Source organism: Hippocampus comes, unplaced genomic scaffold, assembly GCF_001891065.2.
Source record: "Hippocampus comes isolate QL1 unplaced genomic scaffold, H_comes_QL1_v1.1 scaffold158, whole genome shotgun sequence".
In the NCBI taxonomy this organism is placed as follows: Eukaryota; Metazoa; Chordata; class Actinopteri; order Syngnathiformes; family Syngnathidae; genus Hippocampus; species Hippocampus comes.
This window is the reverse complement of record NW_017805548.1, coordinates 1,827,800-1,847,108: the sequence shown is the minus strand read 5'-3', so window position 1 is coordinate 1,847,108 and position 19,309 is coordinate 1,827,800.

The window sequence follows — 19,309 nt, the reverse complement described above, 5'->3', positions numbered from 1 at the left end:
TGAAAGGGTTAAAGAGGGAGGTTGCAACAATAATCCATCCATCCGTTTTCCAATCCGCTTCTCCTCACAAGGGTTGCGGGGGGTGGTGGAGCCTATCCCAGCTATCTTCGGGCAGTAGGCGGGGGACGCCCGGAACCGGTTGCCAGCCAATCGTAGGGCACACAGAGACGAACAACCATCCACACTCACACTCACACCTAGGGACAATTTAGAGTGTTCAACCAGAGTACCCGGAGAAAACCCACGCAGGCCCGGGACAACGTGTAAACTGCACACAGGGAGGCCGGAGCTGGAATTGAACCCGGTACCTCTGCACTGTGAGGTCGACGCGCAAACCACCGGGCTGCAACAATAATAATAATAGTTTTTATTTTGTTGTCATATTTATTAAAACGGTCAGTCTGCCTTGACAGTTGTGCATGAAATAAATGATCTGACAAAAAAACAAACACTCTCTTTGGCTCCATTTTGTCCCTCTTTGCCTGAGGAAAAAGAACCAATCAGGTTGGTCCTTGTCCCGCAGCTCCAAAATCTCAACATTGCGTCTGGCTGGCAACAAAAGTGAATACCACACTGAGTGGAAATTTTATTTTCTTTGTTAACTTAGAGTCACGGGTTTTTCCAACTTCTGCTCCATTCCACCTCCCTCTTCCGGTTTGAGTCATTTAGGAGAACACCTAATGTGACATTATTTCATGGTTTGATGCATCAGTAATAAAATGGCAGAAGGCACCAGACAGTACAAAACTAATGTCCAGTCTGAGTCATTCTGAGTCAAATACCAAAGAATACAGGTGAGTTTTGAGGCGGCTTTTAAAGATGGGCAGCAATGGGCCTAGCCCAGTGTTCAGTGGGAGGTCATTCCAGAAAGAGGGAACAGCAAAGGAAAAGGCTCAATCCCCTCTGAGCCTCCATTTAGTTCTTGGTACTTCGAATAAAGTTTGGTCCGCAGACCTGAGGCGCCGGGCAGGTGTGTAGGGGCGGATAAGCTCAGAAAGCTCAGGTGGAGCGAGGCCATTTAAAGATTTGAAAACAAATAATAGGATCTTGCCTGGTGGAAATCAAAACCTGGATGGCACAAAATTTCTTGAATTTCAATGAAAAGAAGACAGAGGTGATACTGTTTGGTCCCAGTGGCCCTTGTACACCCCATCCCGTAGACTTGGGCCCCCTGTCTCCTTATCTTAAGTCAACAGTCTCAAACTTGGGTCTTAAACTGGACAATGATTTTAAACTTGAGCGGCAAATTGGTGCCGTTGTTAAATCCAGCTTCTTTCATCTTAGACAGCTGGCTAAAGTAAAACCTCTCCTTTCTCATGAGCACCTTGAGACAGTAATTCATGCCTTCATCACATCCTGGCTCGATTACTGCAATGCACTTTACTTTGGAGTCAGCCATTCCTCCATTAAGCGTCTCCAGCTGGTCCAGAATTCTGCTGCTCGCTTCTTGACTGGTACTCGTAAGAGGGAGCACATAACTCCTGCTCTGGCGTCCCTTCACTGGCTCCCTATACATTTTAGAACTCTTTTCAAGATCCTATTATTTGTTTTCAAATCTTTAAATAACCTCATGCCACCGTACCTCTCTGAGCTCATCCGCCCCTACACACCTGCTGGGTGCCTCAGGTCTGCGGACCAGACATTATTAGAAGTACCAAGAACTAAACGGAGGCTCAGAGGGGATCGAGCCTTTTCCGTTGCTGGTCCCTTTCTCTGGAATGACCTCCCACTGAACATTTGGCAAGCCCCCTCGCTGCCCATCTTTAAAACCCACCTCAAAACTCACTTGTATTCTTTGGCATTTGACTCAGCATGACTCAGATTTGATCTTAGTTTTACTGTTTGGTGCCTTCTCCCATCTTTGTTACTGATTTATTGCTTTATTGCTGTATAATGTATATGTTAGTTTCTCCATGTACAGCATTTTGTATGCAGCGATGTCTGTTTGAAAGTGCTCTATAAATACAGTTGAGTTGAGTTAATGTATTTTTATGCAGTTCAGTTTGCTGCCCTTATATTTTAGCTGTGTGTGTTTCAATGCACTGTATGTTTGCACTGTGCTTGAGAGAGGAAAGTAATTTCATCTGTGCTGTATGTTGCACGTAGAGCATATTTGACAGTAAAGCTTGACTTGATTTGACTTGACTTGATAATGATAGAAAAACAGTAATTAAACGTCGGCCATTTGACCAATGACTTTGGCCGATGTTTGAAGGCCATAATAGGCCGATTTAAGTGGTCGCTCGATGAACTGGTCGGGTCCTAGAAAGTACCCTGCTGAACATTCAGACTACCAAATTGGCGGATCTGCGAGTCAGGATTAGAGAGGGAGGAGGGGATTGGAGAAGATACACAAGGGAGGAGTGGCTGACAATGCAATGAACAACAGATACAGGTGAGATTAATAAGAATGAGAGGTGGCAGGGGACAGTAAGACAAATGGACCTCATGAAATTATTGATTGGCATTTGACAACAAGCTCTACACTGAGATAGGGAATCCATGAGTAACACAAATCGATCAAGAAATCAGAACAAAGTGTAATTCAATGATAATAATCAAATATATTTTACATTTGGGCAACACAATGCATCTATCTATGCACTACCTAAACATTTCCGAAAGTTAAAACACAGATTTAGTTCGACTGATGTTCAATTAACAAACAAAATATGGACACGATGCTATGAAAATGTCGGTAATCTTGAGGTGAATATAGAAAACACATATTTTCATGAAAAAAAGTCACTTAATATAGCACAAATATTAAATTAAAGTTAAAAAAATGACAGAATCTGACTTCAGTGTGAATCCCGTAGGCACAACTCACTGCTAGCTAATCGAAGAGAGACAGCCCTGGGATGTAGCAGAATTAAAAGTGGTACAGGAGGGTGTATCAGACTTCTATGATGGTGGGTCAAGCAAGACACAGTTAAGGAGAAATGAGGATTAAAAAAAAAAAACGTCAAGTGACAAGGGGCAGAGAAGCAACTTGAAATTTGCTGGGAAAATCTCAGGGGAGGTCGGCGAGGAGGAATCAGTGTGGGTGAGTTTAATGAGCGAGAAGGTCAAGAGCGTGAGAAGAAGGTAAAGTCGAAAGAGGTAAATTGCACAAGCTAGGTACTCATATTGTGAGATTTCAATTTTACAGAAATTTTAGCAGCATTTTAAACTAGCATAGAACGCCGGATAGAACTTTTTCACCTCCAATATGATACTGATAGTGCAACCCATAGTACTGTTCGATACCAATATCGATCCAATATGATGTCAGCAGGAATGGTACATGCTTTTATTTATTTTTTTTAATATGAAATATTAGAACAGAATTGATCAAGTGACACTATTCAAACAAAGAATAAATAGTCACCAACAGTAGCTTTGAGAAAATATGAGCAACCCAAACACTGCTGAATAGAAGACGAGGAGCGGAATCTGGAATGGACTGCTTGTACATGAGTGCTAATATCGGAGAGTTTTGATGCGGACCGATAAAATTCTATCATGTTTTTTTTTTTTCCGATTTCAGATAGATATCAATATCAAATCGGGAAATCCTATTTATTTATTTTACAGTTTTTCACTCGCTGTTTCACATTTATGGAAGAAATTAAGACATTGCTACTGTGTGAGCATAGTTCAGTGGTTCTCAATTATTTTCTGTCACGCCCCCCCAAGGAAGAGGAAAACATCTCGCCCCCCCTCCCCCCCGCACGACTATAAATAGTATAATTTGTCTATAAAATTGTTATAAGTACACCTTTGCGTAACACTGTATCCTTATTAACGTATAAGAGAATAAAAAAGAAAGAAATATGGACCAAGTTTATGGACCAACTTACAACAAAGAATAGCTTTAGTAACTGGAACAGAAAAGATTTAAAGTGCATCTGAAATTCAAAAATAACATTAAATCCTTAATTTAACAATAAATATTTTTTGACTGCTGATTTTTTTAATCAAATATGATGTCTGGATTAATGGCTACAATGAGCACGTTTTGCAATGCACAGCTTTTCTAAGCGAGGTTTGAAGCAGGGCACAGCAACTCTCGGCTCCTGCTCAACGTGTAGACCTGTATTTTAGTTTACTGAGGTAGCAGTCACAAAGGGGCGTGATTGTTGGCAATATTTGGCACATTTTCGCTGAAAAAAACTCAAGCAGCTTATCAGCGTGATTGGGGTGTAATGTCTTTAAGTGACGCCTTAATTTATTTGGCTTCATGCTGTCCGCTACCAAAATTTTTAGACACAGTAAGCACATCGATCTTTAGTCGTCTGCCACCGCAGTCACATTGAAGCCAAGCGCTACATAAGCCTCGTCATATTTCCCCTCTTAGAATGCTCCCTGCGCAAACTCTGCCAATGAGATCGCCACTGCCCCCTAACGTAGTGGAGGTGCAACTGCAAGTTATTTTAGGACAGTAAAAAAATAAAAAAGCATGTTCCCCGAGGTCAAACGCGCCCGCCGTGATGGAGCCTCGCCCCCCCCCCCCCAGGGGGGCGCGCCCCACTATTTGAGAAACACTGGCATAGGTTGTGATAGAGGCTTTTTGTGTGTTCAGACTTGCTAACAAAATCATGACACAATGAGGATCCTTTGTAAATATACACATCTGTACTTTCTATATTTACTTTGATGGCCTGTATTGCTTTGCAAACCATCTTAGTGATAAAAAGATTCCCGATTTTACACTGGTACCTCTACTTATGAATGTCTCTTCATACGAAATTTTCAAGTTACGAAACGCCTAAACAGGAAAATATTGCCTCTTGTTACGAAAGAAATTTCAAGATATGAATGGTAAAAATACAGTATGGGCTGCTAGTCACAGCTTCGAGTTTCCTGAACGCAACATACTCATAGCTGCATTGCCATTGGCTATTACCCAGCATCAACCTCGCGTCCCATTGGCTAAGAGGGACCTTACGTATGTTTCTATGTGTGTCGATAGAAAGTTATGTGTTTATGCAGCATCGTCATCATTAGCCCCTCGGGCCATGAGGTGTTCCGGTAGTTTTACATAAATGTGAATCACCCAGTAAAAGTGTTTACCAGTCAGGCGATCGCTCACTATGCTTTGGACATTTTCGAAGGATTGTTAAAAGCCGACAAAAGCAAACGTCCTTGGATCAGTTCTTTACAAAACCACTTCTGAAAGAGAACATGGACTAAAGAGGGCAAAAACCAAGAAGGCACCTAACAATGACACACTCAAAAGATAAATGACATTTATATTCTTTACCCTATTCTCTGTTTTTACATTATGCACAACTCTCATTTATTGTGCAATAATCTAATTGTAACATGTATTTGTTACATATTTTTGATGCATTTTTATGTTTTAGAAAACATGTCTGAATTTGGGGCGGGGGAGGGAGTGTTTGGAACGGATTAGGGCATTTACGTGTCTCTACTTACGACATTTTCAAGTTAAGAAATTTCTTCCAGAATCAAGAAATTTCATAAGTAGAGGTACCACTGTACATGATAAAAATACACAAGCACAACTGTAAAAGGGTTAGTTGGTCACTGGAATAGGTTATTCCAGGGATACACAAATGTTGACCTTTTCATCCCGTAGCAATCAAATACTGCAAACCAATCTACTGTAGGTAAAGGAACAACATTTTTCCAGCAGAGGCATCCTCCACAGAAGAAGCAACAATGTCAGACTGGCTGCCTCGGGTATTGATTTTCTTTCACCATACAGCAGCATTTACTGGATATAAAGCTTGCAACTGAGTGATATTCCAACCACACCCTAAAATAGGTGAAAACAGTCGAGACCAGAAGTTTACATTTGCTGGGGTCTAGTCAACGCTATTTGCCACCGACGACTACAACTTTTTGGCACATGGCGGACTGTCGATGACTACTTTTCGCTGTGTGCTGGCCGCCGTAGACGAATATTCCTGGGCCGAATTTTGGTCCCAGTACGTCCCTGAGGGCATTCATTTATTTTATGTACTCCCACATGTGTGTCTCTTAAAACAAAGAAGCCTTGACTAGAATGCATGTCTATTTTCTCATGGAATTTTTATCAAGACTTGAAGCTTTTGCCCTTTAAATCCTAAGAACACAGAGTAAATGAGAAAAGGAAAACGAAAGGTATGGGAGCGTGATACGGGAAGCAAGTTATGGCATTAAATCAATCGTTCTTGCTCTGAGGATGCAAAAGTGCTTTCGGTTATTAACTTTTGCAAAGGAGCCAAACGATGCAAAGATTTTTGCATTTGGGAAGATGTGGCCTACTGAATGGGAGATAAGCTGGCAGCTGTGTCAAGATGGAAGATTCCATTGATGGGAGCAGGGGAATGACAATGAAACAACAATGGCGCAGCACAACAATTGCCGGGGATGCCTGTCTGAGAGACCTCATTTCGCCATGGGCCAACACTCAAATTTGGGAGACAATGATGAGCAACCCCTTTGTCCATGCAAAACCGACACACACACACACACACACACACACACACACACACACACACACACACACACACACAGGGGCAGATTTTTTTTCATCCCTGTATAGGGAACGCTTTGTGCAGTTCTTGTATTTGCAAAGAAAGTCAAATCAGCAGAGATAAAGATATCAACATGACATTTTGCATAGTGAATAATTGTACAGCTTTCCCGGGTAATGATGTCTGTGGTTGTCAGGGGATTTCATTACTAATCCATTTTACTCCTGTGAAAAGCCATTGTTTCCAGCACAATTTCTGTTGCGATGTCAGCCTTTTTTGATCATTAAAAAAAAAAAAAAAGTCTCATTTTGACATACTCACAATAGTGATGTCCTGTTCCAAAGTATAGTGAAAAATATTCATTTTTCTTGCAAATTATGTAGGCTCTATGTAATCCTGCGGAAGCATAGAATTTCATGGTCATTTTTGAGTTTCGATCAGTCTGCCATATTACAGTGATAAATCCAATCCAGTCATCTCATCAAATCAGATTAAAAATGTTCAATTATACAGCAACCTTTGGCATAAGAAAAACATTGGAAAACAATTTCCTTCCTGTGTGGAGTTTGCATGTTCTCCCCGTGCTTGCGTGGGTTTTCTCCGGGTCCTCCAGTTTCCTCCCACATTCCAAAAACATGCATGGCAGGCTGATTGAACACTCCAAATTGTCCCTAGGTGTGAGTGTGAGCACGAATGGTTATTCGTTTCTGTGTGCCCTGTGATTGGCTGGCAACTGGTTCAGGGTGTCCCCCGCCTACTGCCCGAAGACAGCTGGGATAGGCTCCAGCAACCCCCGCGACCTTAGTGAGGATAAAGCGGTTTGGAAAATGGATGGATAGCAGCCCAAATTTTGTAAACCAACCCTAACCCATTAACTGTGGCTGCATTGGGTACGAGCGCTCTGAACTGTGAGGGTTGGGATAGGAGGGTGCCCCGTACTGTCGATGTTTGTTGATGAAGGGCCATGAATGAACATGAAGGGGGCAACCGCCTGCAAGTGATGTGTGATGAAGAGTTTAAAAATCTTCCGTCAAAACACACGGCGCAGCACTGGCGTTGACAATCTTTTGCTGAGATAATCGATGTGAAAGGGCATCCGTCTGTGATTTGATATGTTATCGTAGCAGCCCCAGACCCATACCCCTCCTCCAAACCACTTTGCTTTGCATGCAACCGCAGCCACAATTAATGGCTTAACTGCATGTTCATTAATCCATACAGGAAATAATGTTGTTAATTGTGTGGTTGCAACTAAAAGTGAAAACTTCAGTTAAATGCACACAGTCAACCAAATGTTGAGTAATTTTCAAAAGTAAAAAAAGAAAAAAAAGACATAATTTCATAAGCCCATTTCACTTCAGTATGCGTTAGTCAATACAACACGGAAGTGTCATGTTCTGTCTTGATTGTGTTCCAGCTCCAGCTGGAGTGAAGGGCGTTTCCCTCCAGCAGGTGCACCTGTACCACGTTTCGCCATCAAGCCTTGCCTTGTATTTAAGGACTCTGACTTCTACTATGCCTTGTCGGATTATTGACCTTGCTTGCTGTTGTGCTTCAAGTCTGATTTTCTTGACCTCACGATACCATTTATTAGTGATGGGACGATGATACCTCAAGGAGTGTATTGACCCACTTCACAAACTATGTCAGCGCTGTATTGACACTGTGTTGGTCACCCAATAGTGACCCCTGCAGTAGTTATAAAATCATTGCAGGTAAAGAAATTCCTTGTTTATATAAATGTTAAACTGAGTTGGTATGTAAAATACAGCAAATTTGAGTTACAATTCAGATTTTTAACTGACGTAGAAAATTTATGTTAAATCATGTGAAATAAAAGACAAAAAAGTGATTAGTTTATGAATTTTTATTGAGGAACAAAAGTTTTTGGAGTGTCTTTGCTCCAAGGCAATTTCTCCTCTGAGACACCAGTTCCCCAGCCTCAGAAAATACTCTTTCACATGGCTCAGATGACGATAGTGAGCAGAGAGTTTTAAATTAAAGTTGATGCAGATGTGGATATGTTTTCTGGTTCCAAATTATTCCACACTGGGGAAAACTTAGTAGAACGATCCATAATTTCGCAAAACTCCAGCCAACAAACCCACGACATGTTGATACAGTTTGTGTCCTTATAAACACACTTTGGCGCAGCATATTCAAATGATTCAGTTCCTGTATTGGTCACGTGATTCTTTCTTAAAGCAATTACACGCACCGATACGGGGTTTCACTCTTGAGCTCTCGGCACTGTGCTGACGCACCAGTGTCGCTCGTCCCATCACTACCATTTATAGTTGATCTCGTTTTGTTCATAGATCCATGTTGAGAAGTTTTTTTTTTTTTTTTGTTATTGTAATGTTTCTCTTTGTTTTCGTGTTATTGTATTTGGGGATATTTTGTTTGTGTATTCTCGATGTTCTAATGAAGCTTTGCCTTTGCAAGCGCGTTTGATTCCAAGGATTGGTTTCCTGGCACCTTGTGATCAGCGACTTCAGTTTATACTTTATCGGTGTGATTTTCTTCAATAAATATGTTTGTAATTGCACTTTGTCTGAGCCTGCATTTTTTTTGAGGTGGGGGAATCCTAAAACATTATTCGGTTGGATCAGAACCTAACGGGAATGCGTGGCATACTGTTTTAACCTTCCTCGCCATTTGCAAATTACAGTATATTATTTCATGATTATTATTAGAACTGAATTTAAAAAATATTTAGACAATATTTGTTTGTTTTTTTTGTTTGTTTTTTTTAAATGACATCAAGTGATAGTATCATTTATTGATTTTCAACTGCTGATTCGTCTGTTCCGAGTCCATGGTGTGCGGTGAGTCAATAGGGCAAAAGGTGGTGTAAGTATGAAATCTCGTGAAAGCTAAATTAAAGCTTTGTTGCTATGGGACTCAAATTCAGCAGTGAAACGCTTTGCTTTCACTGCTGCACCCTTGAGACAGCATTTACCGGTACAAGAAAGAAGACTAGTTTGTGTTGCCTTTTTCTTTCTTTTTCTCAACTGAGAATAGACCAATTAAATTTGACAACTGCTGAGAAGCTGACATGTTTCACAAAGACGACAGTTTAGTGCGCTAAGCTTCGGCGGTTCAATAAAGCAATCAATTATCATTTTTCACTTCAGTTGCTGATCGTAGAGGTTGCAGAGATTTCAAAATCCTTTAACTGAGCATGAACTTTCATGTTTATAAGTAATGAAATGCAGTAGTAAAAGGGAAGATCAGCTGTCATTGTCTAACGGTTAGATATATTGTCACCCTCTTAAAATAATGGCCTAAAGCCCCTAATCCCACTGAGCGGTGAACAATTGTTTTAGAAGGCAGCGAATGTTATTGCTCATCAGGGTTCGTTCAAGGTCGCAAATGTTCACTAAATGGTCGCCAGACATTCATCAACAGTTTTAGAGTTTTTATCTTGTCGCAAGGACATTTTGAAGTGTGACAAGAATAGTACAGGCGAACATCTGCCAAATGTCTCGCAACGGTTTGGAGACCATTTGCAACCTTGAAAGAACTCTGATGAGGAGAATGCAAAATTTGCTGCCTTTGCAAATACAGTACCGGTACTCACAATTGTGTGCACTGTGTAACTTTTTTTTTTTTTTTGCCTTAAACATCTCAGGATGCTGGCCATCTGCTAAAATCAGCTGTGGCCTTAGTTAAACAAGTCATCCAGTTCTCCCCCTGAATGTATTTTTTTAATGCACAATAAAATCAGCATTTGAATCACTTTTCATGTTTTCTGAAGAAAATGGAAAAATGACTTTGGCCATTAGTTGAGAAAGTTCTTGCTCTGGGTCCCCTCCCTCCCCTTTACTTAGACTTCGTCTAATGTGCTGTCTTCCGTCTTGATATAGCTTCCGTATTTTTTTTTCTTCCGAATAGACAAACCATGGCATTAGTCAGCTGGACTCTCAGCACTATGGACAAAATTTTTTCGACGAAAGAGCAGGCGGAGGGCAGCCTTCTTGCCCCTCTTGGACATTTGCTGCTGGGCTACACCTTAGATCCTTGGCTGAAGTGGAGAATGGTGTGCTTGACAATATTTTCTGAAGAAGACGTGGAAGGCATCTACATTATTGGACTTTTGATAACAGGTATCCTGCTGTTTGATATTAGCAGTTTCCTGATCTATCGCAAAATTCAGCTTCCATTGGAAGATCACAAGCTGGTGGCCGACATGGAACGTGTGGGACAGGTGACAAGTCTTAGACTCATGCGTTGACCGAACTCCACCGCAAAGTGGATATGGTATTGGAGTCGCTTCGCAAAATGGAAGAGACCTGGGAGTAGTTGGACCAACATGAAAAATTGATTGACTGGTTGATCAAGAATTCGGCAGATTGACGCCACGGAGAGTCACACGCTAAAAGACATTCAAGGCTGTCTGAAATTGTAGACTGCCTGTTCCCAAAATAATTATCTGGACTTTCCCCTGGATGGAAAAACACACGGACGCGATCATACCTATCTCCTTCTCCCTACACTACCCCCCGAGCCTGTGACTGATAAGCTGCAGCTGCAGGCGCACTGTCGTCTTCGCTGGATTCCTATTCACTCCCTGGAGAGACTCGAGCGCACCTACATGCAGCCCCATTTCACAGATTGTGATGCACCCCCTCCTTCCTCCCCTCCCTTCCCCACCCAGTTCATTACATTTTAAGTCTCAATAATTGTTGTAATGTCTTTTTAAATGTATGCGACTTGTGCTGAGGTTTATTTCTCTTGCTCAAACCATCCTCCCATTTAAGAAGAATGGTTGGAGTCTTCCCACCCCCCCTCCTCTTTTCCTGTTTTCCTTTCACACGAAGATATCGGGGTTCTGAACAGCAACCCGCCAGGCTTCTCGTTCTGTCTCCCCCATGTTGATTATTGCTGTCTTGTTTATGTTCCTCTGAACAAGTTGTAACTGGGAAGTAAATTCCTTGTGTATTTCTTGCATACTTGGCCAGTAAATCTGATTCCGATTCGGATGATGATAGGTTTCAGGTTCTTGTAGACTTTTTAAAATGTCTAGCATTCACCAATTTTCTCCTGCAAATGCTCAACAAGATAAGTTAAATCAAGAGGGGTTTTTTTTTCCAAGTAAGCTCTATTTATCATGCGTTGCAGTGTACAGTTCAATGGCGGTGTTGTGCCAGTGTCTAAAACAAACGAAAACTCGGAGGTTCCAACATTTTCAGTTGTGTCGTTCTTCCTGAACTGCTATTTTCAGTATAAGATAGCCTCACATTATAGGCACAATAGTAAAGAAAAATTACTGTATTTTTTTATTATGTTTTTAATGATGAAGGCATGTTTCAATCTTTTCACAATATGTCTGCAATCTTCAACATTCAAGGCAGTTGTAACCTGATTCATGAAAGGTTCTTGAACTATAAAACCCTTTGTATCAATATTTATAAACCCCGATAAATAGCAGAGGCCATCGGGCTGGTCTTGGTTAGGAGCTAAAATACACGTCGTTCTCTAAAGAGGCTCATGAGCCAAGGTGACAGATGCTGTGTGCATTTTTAGATTGAAGGGTCTGTTGCTTAAAAAAATTATGTATTATTTCGTAGTGTCGGTTGAAAGCAGAGGAACAAATTTTTTTTGCTGAATTGTTAAATGTGAACATCAGAAGAGTTGTGGAAAAAAGTGGTTCAGAATGAATTTCTAAAAAGACACCTTTTTCACAGTGGCCATAAGACCACGCCATGCTATTTTCATTGGTATGTTTTTGGAATGTGGGAGGAAACCGGAGTACCCGGAGAAAACTCACGCAGGCAAGGGGAGAACATGCAAACTCCATACAGGGAAGCCGGAGCCGGAATTGAACCCAGCACCAGGGCACTGTGAGGCGATTACAGTGCCGCCCCACAGACACTCCATTAATGTAAGCATTTTTTTAAATGACCAAAATGGTCATGCGTGTTTTTTCACAGCACAGCGATGCTCCGTTACTACACGCGATTGTCGTAGATCACGCATCTATTCACCCATTTTCAACACCGCTTATACTGAACAGGGTTGCAGGGATGCTGGAACCTATCCCAGCTAACATCGGGCACAAGACGAGACAAACAACCATTCACACCTACACCATCAAGGAGTGGGAACGGATACCACGCTGCCCGCTCGCAAGTCAGGTGAGTGTACCACTACACCATCAGCAACACGTTGGTCAATTAATTGAAAAGAAATAACTTTTCGTCCAAATAATTAACATTGGAAAATTTCACCCGATGATCAGTTTTGAGTTGAGAATCACTGAGCTTGGGTTTTGAGTTATGATGATGTGTTGTAGAAGCATATTATAGAAACAGAACTCCCCTTGTGCAAACAGAAAGTGCCTGCAACCTCTACACAATGGTACCCTCATTTCAACCTCAAAAACATAAATAAATGAGTGGGGGCTTCCAGAGGGGCTGCAACTTTGCACACCCGCAGCAATGCTTGCGTGTCTTCATATTTCATCCACGTCTGTCCTCTCTGTTGTGCTCCCACCAGCAGCGACATTCATTACTTTTTCACATATTTGTGACTAACAAAGGAGAACTGTTCATGTAGGATTCCTCCGCATTTAGCACACAGATTCACTACACATCAAACTTTTGGAAGCAATACTTTTCTATTGCACAGTTGCTTCATCCTGATCAGTGGTGATAACAGTGAGCAATGAACCACTGTGCTGAGCCTTGATAGACGAACCCAACGTTTTTCTGGACTGTTTGGGGGACACCAAAGCTTTAAGAGCGGATTCCAACAAGAACAAGGAGAATATATTAACCACACACAAAGAGGTCAAAATTCAAAATATACTCATTGATGCAATGAAGACCAGATGATCCACTGTGCTGGCTAAAATTTCAATTGTCATCAATCTTCAGTAGGTCCTCCCCACCCACTGTCGCAGTTTTTTTTTTTCCTGAGTTTAATTTCCATTATTGCCTTCTGTTATTTTTGATCCAATTACTACTTGGTCATAATTTTTTCACCTTTTTTGCCACTCTCTTGTACCATCTTTCCCAACTGGTTTACATCAGTCATGCCTTTAGCCAATAGCATTTGGGGGCCCGTCCGAGAGCAGAGGTCAATATGGAGTGTGTATGCTCTTGTTTGATTAATTGGGTGTGTGTTTTCTCGTCCGCACATTTCTTCGTATTGCTCTCCTAGTTAGATAAAAGGTGTCTAGCCTGTTTGTTACAGCCATTATCGAATACCTTTTCATTCATTCATTCATTTTCTGAACCGCTTTATCCTCACTAGGGTCGCGGGGGGTGCTGGAGCCTATTCCAGCTGTTTTCGGGCAGTAGGCGGAGGACACCCTGAACCGGTTGCCAGCCAGTCGCAGGGCACACAGAAACGAACAACCATTCGCGCTCACACTCACACCTAGTGACAATTTTGGAGTGTCCAATCAGCCTGCCATGCATGTTTTTGGAATGTGGGAGGAAACCAGAGGACCCGGAGAAAACCCACGCAAGCACGGGGAGAATGTGCAAACTCCACAAAGGAAGGCCGGAGCTGGAATTGAACCCGGTACCTCTGCGCTGTGAAATTGACGTGCTAACCACTCGACTACTGGGCTGCCCTATCGAATACCTGTTTTTTTTTTTTTTTTGTTTGTTTTTTGTTACTTTTGGAGCGAATCCAAGGTGGAGTGGATTCACTTGAGAGGGCTTCACAGCGGCCTCAAGCCTGTCGAGCTCAAGAGCAGGGTAGAGCTAAAATCGGTCCTAAAAAATCGAGCCCGACCCGACCCGGCCCGAGTTTATTTAAGCCCGACCCGGCCCAAGCCCGATCACTTAACTTGATTTGCAGGCCTGACTCCGAAGCAAACCCGAGATTTCATATTTTATTTGTGAAGACTGGGGAGGAAGAGGGGTGATTTCTGATAACAAAGCCTGTCTTTTGCAACGAAATCTAAGTTAAACAAGACTGTATAAACATTTACATCTTTTATATTTCTGTTTCTGAAGAGGTTACATTAAACGACAATTTTCCATCATTGACGGATTTTTTTTTTTAAGAGTGGACGGGGAAAATTTAAGGCCGTCCGTCATTTTGACGGGTTGAAAATAGGGCCGTAAACCACAACAGCAGTACGTCCTTAAAAATCTAGCGCTGCACTTTAAGAGAGAGAAGCAGAGAGACAAAGACGAACAATGACGAGTGGATACTCGACAGAGACTGGAAGGAGTTCTTTGAATTGTCATTGCAAGAGTTTAGTACAGTACGTGTTGTGATGAGGCGGCTTCTGTTTTTTTGCGAACCACGGTCTCTCGTGGCCAAAACTATTCACGGCCTCGAAACTAAAAAAAAAAAAAAAAAGTCAGCGAGAGAGAAGCCCGACCCAACCCGAAGCAATGATTGACATTTTAGGCCCGACCCGACCCGAATTCGGGTCGGGTCGGGCCGGGCGGTCCAATCTTACCTCGAGAACAGGGGTGACCAACCTTTTTTGACCAAAGATCGACTTTTGAAGTGACCAACCTCCCGCGATCGACCCGGTCACGAGCATGCAAGCATACACACGCGGGTGGGCAACCATGCACACGTGCGCATATGCATGCATGCACGCACACCACGATGAGAAACAGCCCTAACGGCCCCGTAAAATTGTATGAAACTGAAACCTACAGACATCAAATCTTTTCTTCCACCCCCCCTCCCCATTTCCCCCTTCAACCTCTCACAATCGACTTGGGACCAGTCCGTGTGCTACCGGTTGATCACGTTCGACGTAATGGGCACGCCTGCTCTAGAAGATATAATTGGTTTCGTTTTTGGTTAAGCAGGTATTTAGGATTGTTTTGTTGTGTGTGTTGCGAATTTTGGTTGTTATCATCCATACGAACCTTTTTTCCTTCGGTGAATGAATCGCGTCGCTGACTTGGGCCATGCAGAGCGACTAAACTGGTCAAGTGTGATTCAGCTGTTTGCTGAGGGGAGTTTGCTGTGATTGGTGTCATCAAAGTGTCGTGGAAATAATGATTTTTGATTTAGGCAGCTTTGCAGCTGAGCCCACTTTGGAGGTGTTTAATGGTTGTAGGTGATGTGATCTAGTGGTGAATGTCATTTTGGCATTTCTCTTTCTCACTTCATGTTAATGAACTAAGAACAACTATTTGGGCTTTCTTCTTTAGTGAAGAGGTGTTGGTTGTCATGGAAAAACAAGAAGACGGGGCCGAATTCACAAAAGGTTTGTGTGGCTTTTGCGTGGTGCAAACTGGTAGAAATGGAGCAAACAGATTGTGCCTAATCCACAAAGATGGTGAAATGCGTCACTAACTGAGATACCAAGCAGAATGTGTCTCAGTGCGCCGGTGGTATCTGCACGTATCTTCAATGAGTTAATATGTATATCTGTGGCGATTGCCCATTTCTATGCAAATGAGACTCATTGATAAACAACGTCTAATGAACTAACAGCGTCAGCGTGAAGAGCATGCAGTTTGAGTGATGCAAGTAACGCCTAGAAAAAGCTGGTGTAAAATTAGCGTGACTCAGTTGAAGCCTCTGTCCCATGTAAATCCCTTTCAATTCCAAGCGGCGACTCTCAATTCCAAATATGTATCCACACTCAGCGCCAACGCTCCTCTTATTTCGCTCCTCGGCTCCAAAAGCCATTCATCCAACCGCACCAGTGCAGGCTGTGCAACAGCGCCAACATCTCTGCTAAACAAAACGAGGTTGTGAAAAATGTTGCCCATTACAGGTGCAAAAAAACAAGCGCCCCCAGGATGTCCATCACTGACAGTCAAATGGCGCCAACATTCCTCCCAATCAAAATCGGTGCTGGTACACACGTGCTGCTGAGATGGCACAACCATCAAGCACAGATTCTTCTCTTTTGACAAATGTTGCCAAAAACACTGAAAACTGTCCGTCCACATGGGTCCACATGAAGTGACAACAAACACCGTGTGACAAAACCAAAGACAAAAACAGCAAAAAAACAAACAAGCAAAGCTCTCGAAGAGCACTTGCTGATTGCTGCCTACTAGGGCGCCATCTTGGATCCACGATACATACAGCACTCTAATGTCATGTCAGATCATAATTTTGTTTTCTATGAATATTTATTTCCAGGATTGTATTAATGCAAAACATCCTCAGCGCCTCAATACACACCTATTATTGGGTGAAGACTTTGTCAGATTTGTTTCTGAACGCATTGATTTTTTTGTTTCATTTTTTTCCACAGAATAATAGCGCCGGAGGTGACAGCTATCGTGTTGTGAGAAACCATGAAGGCTTTCATAAGAGGGGAGGTTATATCTTTTGGGGCTTATCAGAGGAAAAACATGAAAGAGAAGTTGGCCAAGTTGTCGCAGCGCATTGTATTTTTAGACTCTTTGTACGCCACCTTTAGACACCCAGATACTTTTAACGAAGGAACGAATGTCTTTGCAAGGGGCGGCACGATGGGTTACGGGTTAACATGTCTGCCTCAGAGTACAAAGGTCCAAGGTTTGAATTCAGGCTCCAGTTTTCCTGTGTGGCGTTTGCATGTTCTCCCCGTGCCTGCGAGGGTTTTCTCCGCAGTGGGTTTTCTACGTGGAGTTCTCGAAACAATTGTGCTCTTCTGGCTGTTCTCTTGTGCCTGCACACATGATCGGCTTCTTCGAGAAAAGTGGCATGCCCAGATTGGAATACAGTCGGAGTTGGAGCGACCAATGGCAATGGGTGAACTGGAGGCTGGGGTAAGATCATTGACCAGACGGTTTCTAAGTTAGATTTTATGAAATGTTTTGAAAACAGCTGCCCCACATCCTTGTTTGACATGTTTGAGTTCTTTGATTTTAAGTGCACTCCCCCAAATTCTAATTGCTTTTAAAGACAACTATTTGGCTTGTATTTCCCGATCAACATGCTGAACATCGACTTTAAATTGTTGTCCAAATTATTGGCCAGCTGCTCCCTTTGTCGTACGCTCAACTCAAACTGGGTTCATTTGTGATAGCATCCTTTTTTTTAATCTTAGGAAGGTCTTCAATTCTCTTTGTAACTCCTCTCGGATTGCTTTTGCGGAAGCCTTGATGCGGGAAAAGCCTTGAACAGAGTTGAGTGGCGGCATTTATTTTTTACTTTGGGGGGAAAAAATTGTGTCATGCGTGGGGTTGTAAAATGCATCTCTACAGGTAGGGTGCGGTTTGAACAAACGGCATTACCTCTGAGTATTTTCAACTCCACCGGTGCACGAGGCATGGGTGTCCATTTAGTCCTCTTTTGTTCCCCATCATAATGGAACCTTGATCCGTTGCTTTACGGACTGACCCTGTCATCCGCGGCATAAGTTGATATGGTGTGGAGCTGGGGTGTTGAAACGTTTTCCTTTGAGGGCCGCATACAGAAAGATGAATTGGCCACTTGAATATTCGCTAAACTTTATGAAACACGCTGAAATCAGTCAAGAAAGCAATTATATATTGTTTCTATTGTCTAGTTAATTTCATCAGCTTTCTGTTAAATGTGTGAAGGAAAATAGTAGTTGATTCCTCCAAGTTTTTGGGGTGGCCAACAGCCTATCTATCTTACAGAATAGATCAAGCTCTGCACTTAACAGTAGCTGAATCCCATCTCCACATTCAGAACCCCAGAAAGAAAAAAACTGTCCTCAGGTGACCATTTTTCAATTACATGAGGATCATTAATGTGATGTCTTCATAAATCAGCCATCCAACACAATGTGGAAGAAACTTTTTTTGCCTCTAAAATTTAATTATCTTTATCTTGATTCACTAAGATAAATTGTGTTTGAATGTAGCGAAAAGTTCTAGAGTGCACCCACCTTCACCTTTTTTAACTAACCTTGTGGCCCATGTCAAATGTCATTTTTAGTATCATAGATTTATTTATTTTTTGGTCATGTTGTGGACTGCTGAAAAATGGATGATGGGGCGCAAATGGTCTCTGGGCCGTAGTTTGGACACCCCTGGTGTTGAGCTGAAGGTGGTGTTATACGCTGACATTCTTTTGCTGTTCATGTCTGATCTTTGTAACTCCGTTCCTGCAGCCCTCTCAGTCCTGGAGGCATTTGGGAATATTTCAGGATATAAACGGAATCTTGTTAAGAGTGAAATGTTTGCAGCTAACAAGATGGCAAGGGAATTTCCCACTTGAAAGTTTTCCATTTAATAGGTGATGGGCCCAGGGCAGATTTTGTGCATTTATAAGATCCCCATCGAGGGAGGATTTCATTTTTTTGTTCACATCATCTTTATTTTTCAACAGATGAAACAAAAATTGTTGGAACTCTTACCTCTCGCACATTTTTTATTTCTGGGTAACTCTGTGTTGGTTACTGGGCAGCTCTGCTCGAGATTTGTTTTGTTTATGTTGGTTTTAACTTTTTTTTTTCAGTGCGCCGGTGTTGGATTGGATACAATCGGTTGTTGGATCTAATCTTAACTTTAAAATAGCGCTATTTATTCTAGTTTGTATTTTGTTACCTCAGTTGAAAAAAATCACACGACAGACAACGCTAAAATGACAACACTTTGGCGTATCACTCACTTTCAGAGAGAAAAATATTTGGTCATTAAGCTTAAGTGGAAATAGTCCGACTGTCATCCATCCATCCATCCATTTTCCAGGGGGCGCTGGAGCATATCCCAGCTGTCTCCGGGCAGTAGGCAGGGGACACCCTGAATCGGTTGCCAGCCAATCGCAGGGCACACAGAGACGAACAACCATCCGCGCCCACACTCACACCTAGGGACAATTTAGATAAGATAAGATAAGATAAGAAAACCTTTATTAGTCTCGCAATGGAGAAATTCCCAATTCACAGCAGCAAAGTTATGAAAGGAAGAAGTAGAACAACAAAATATAGGAGCTGCTGG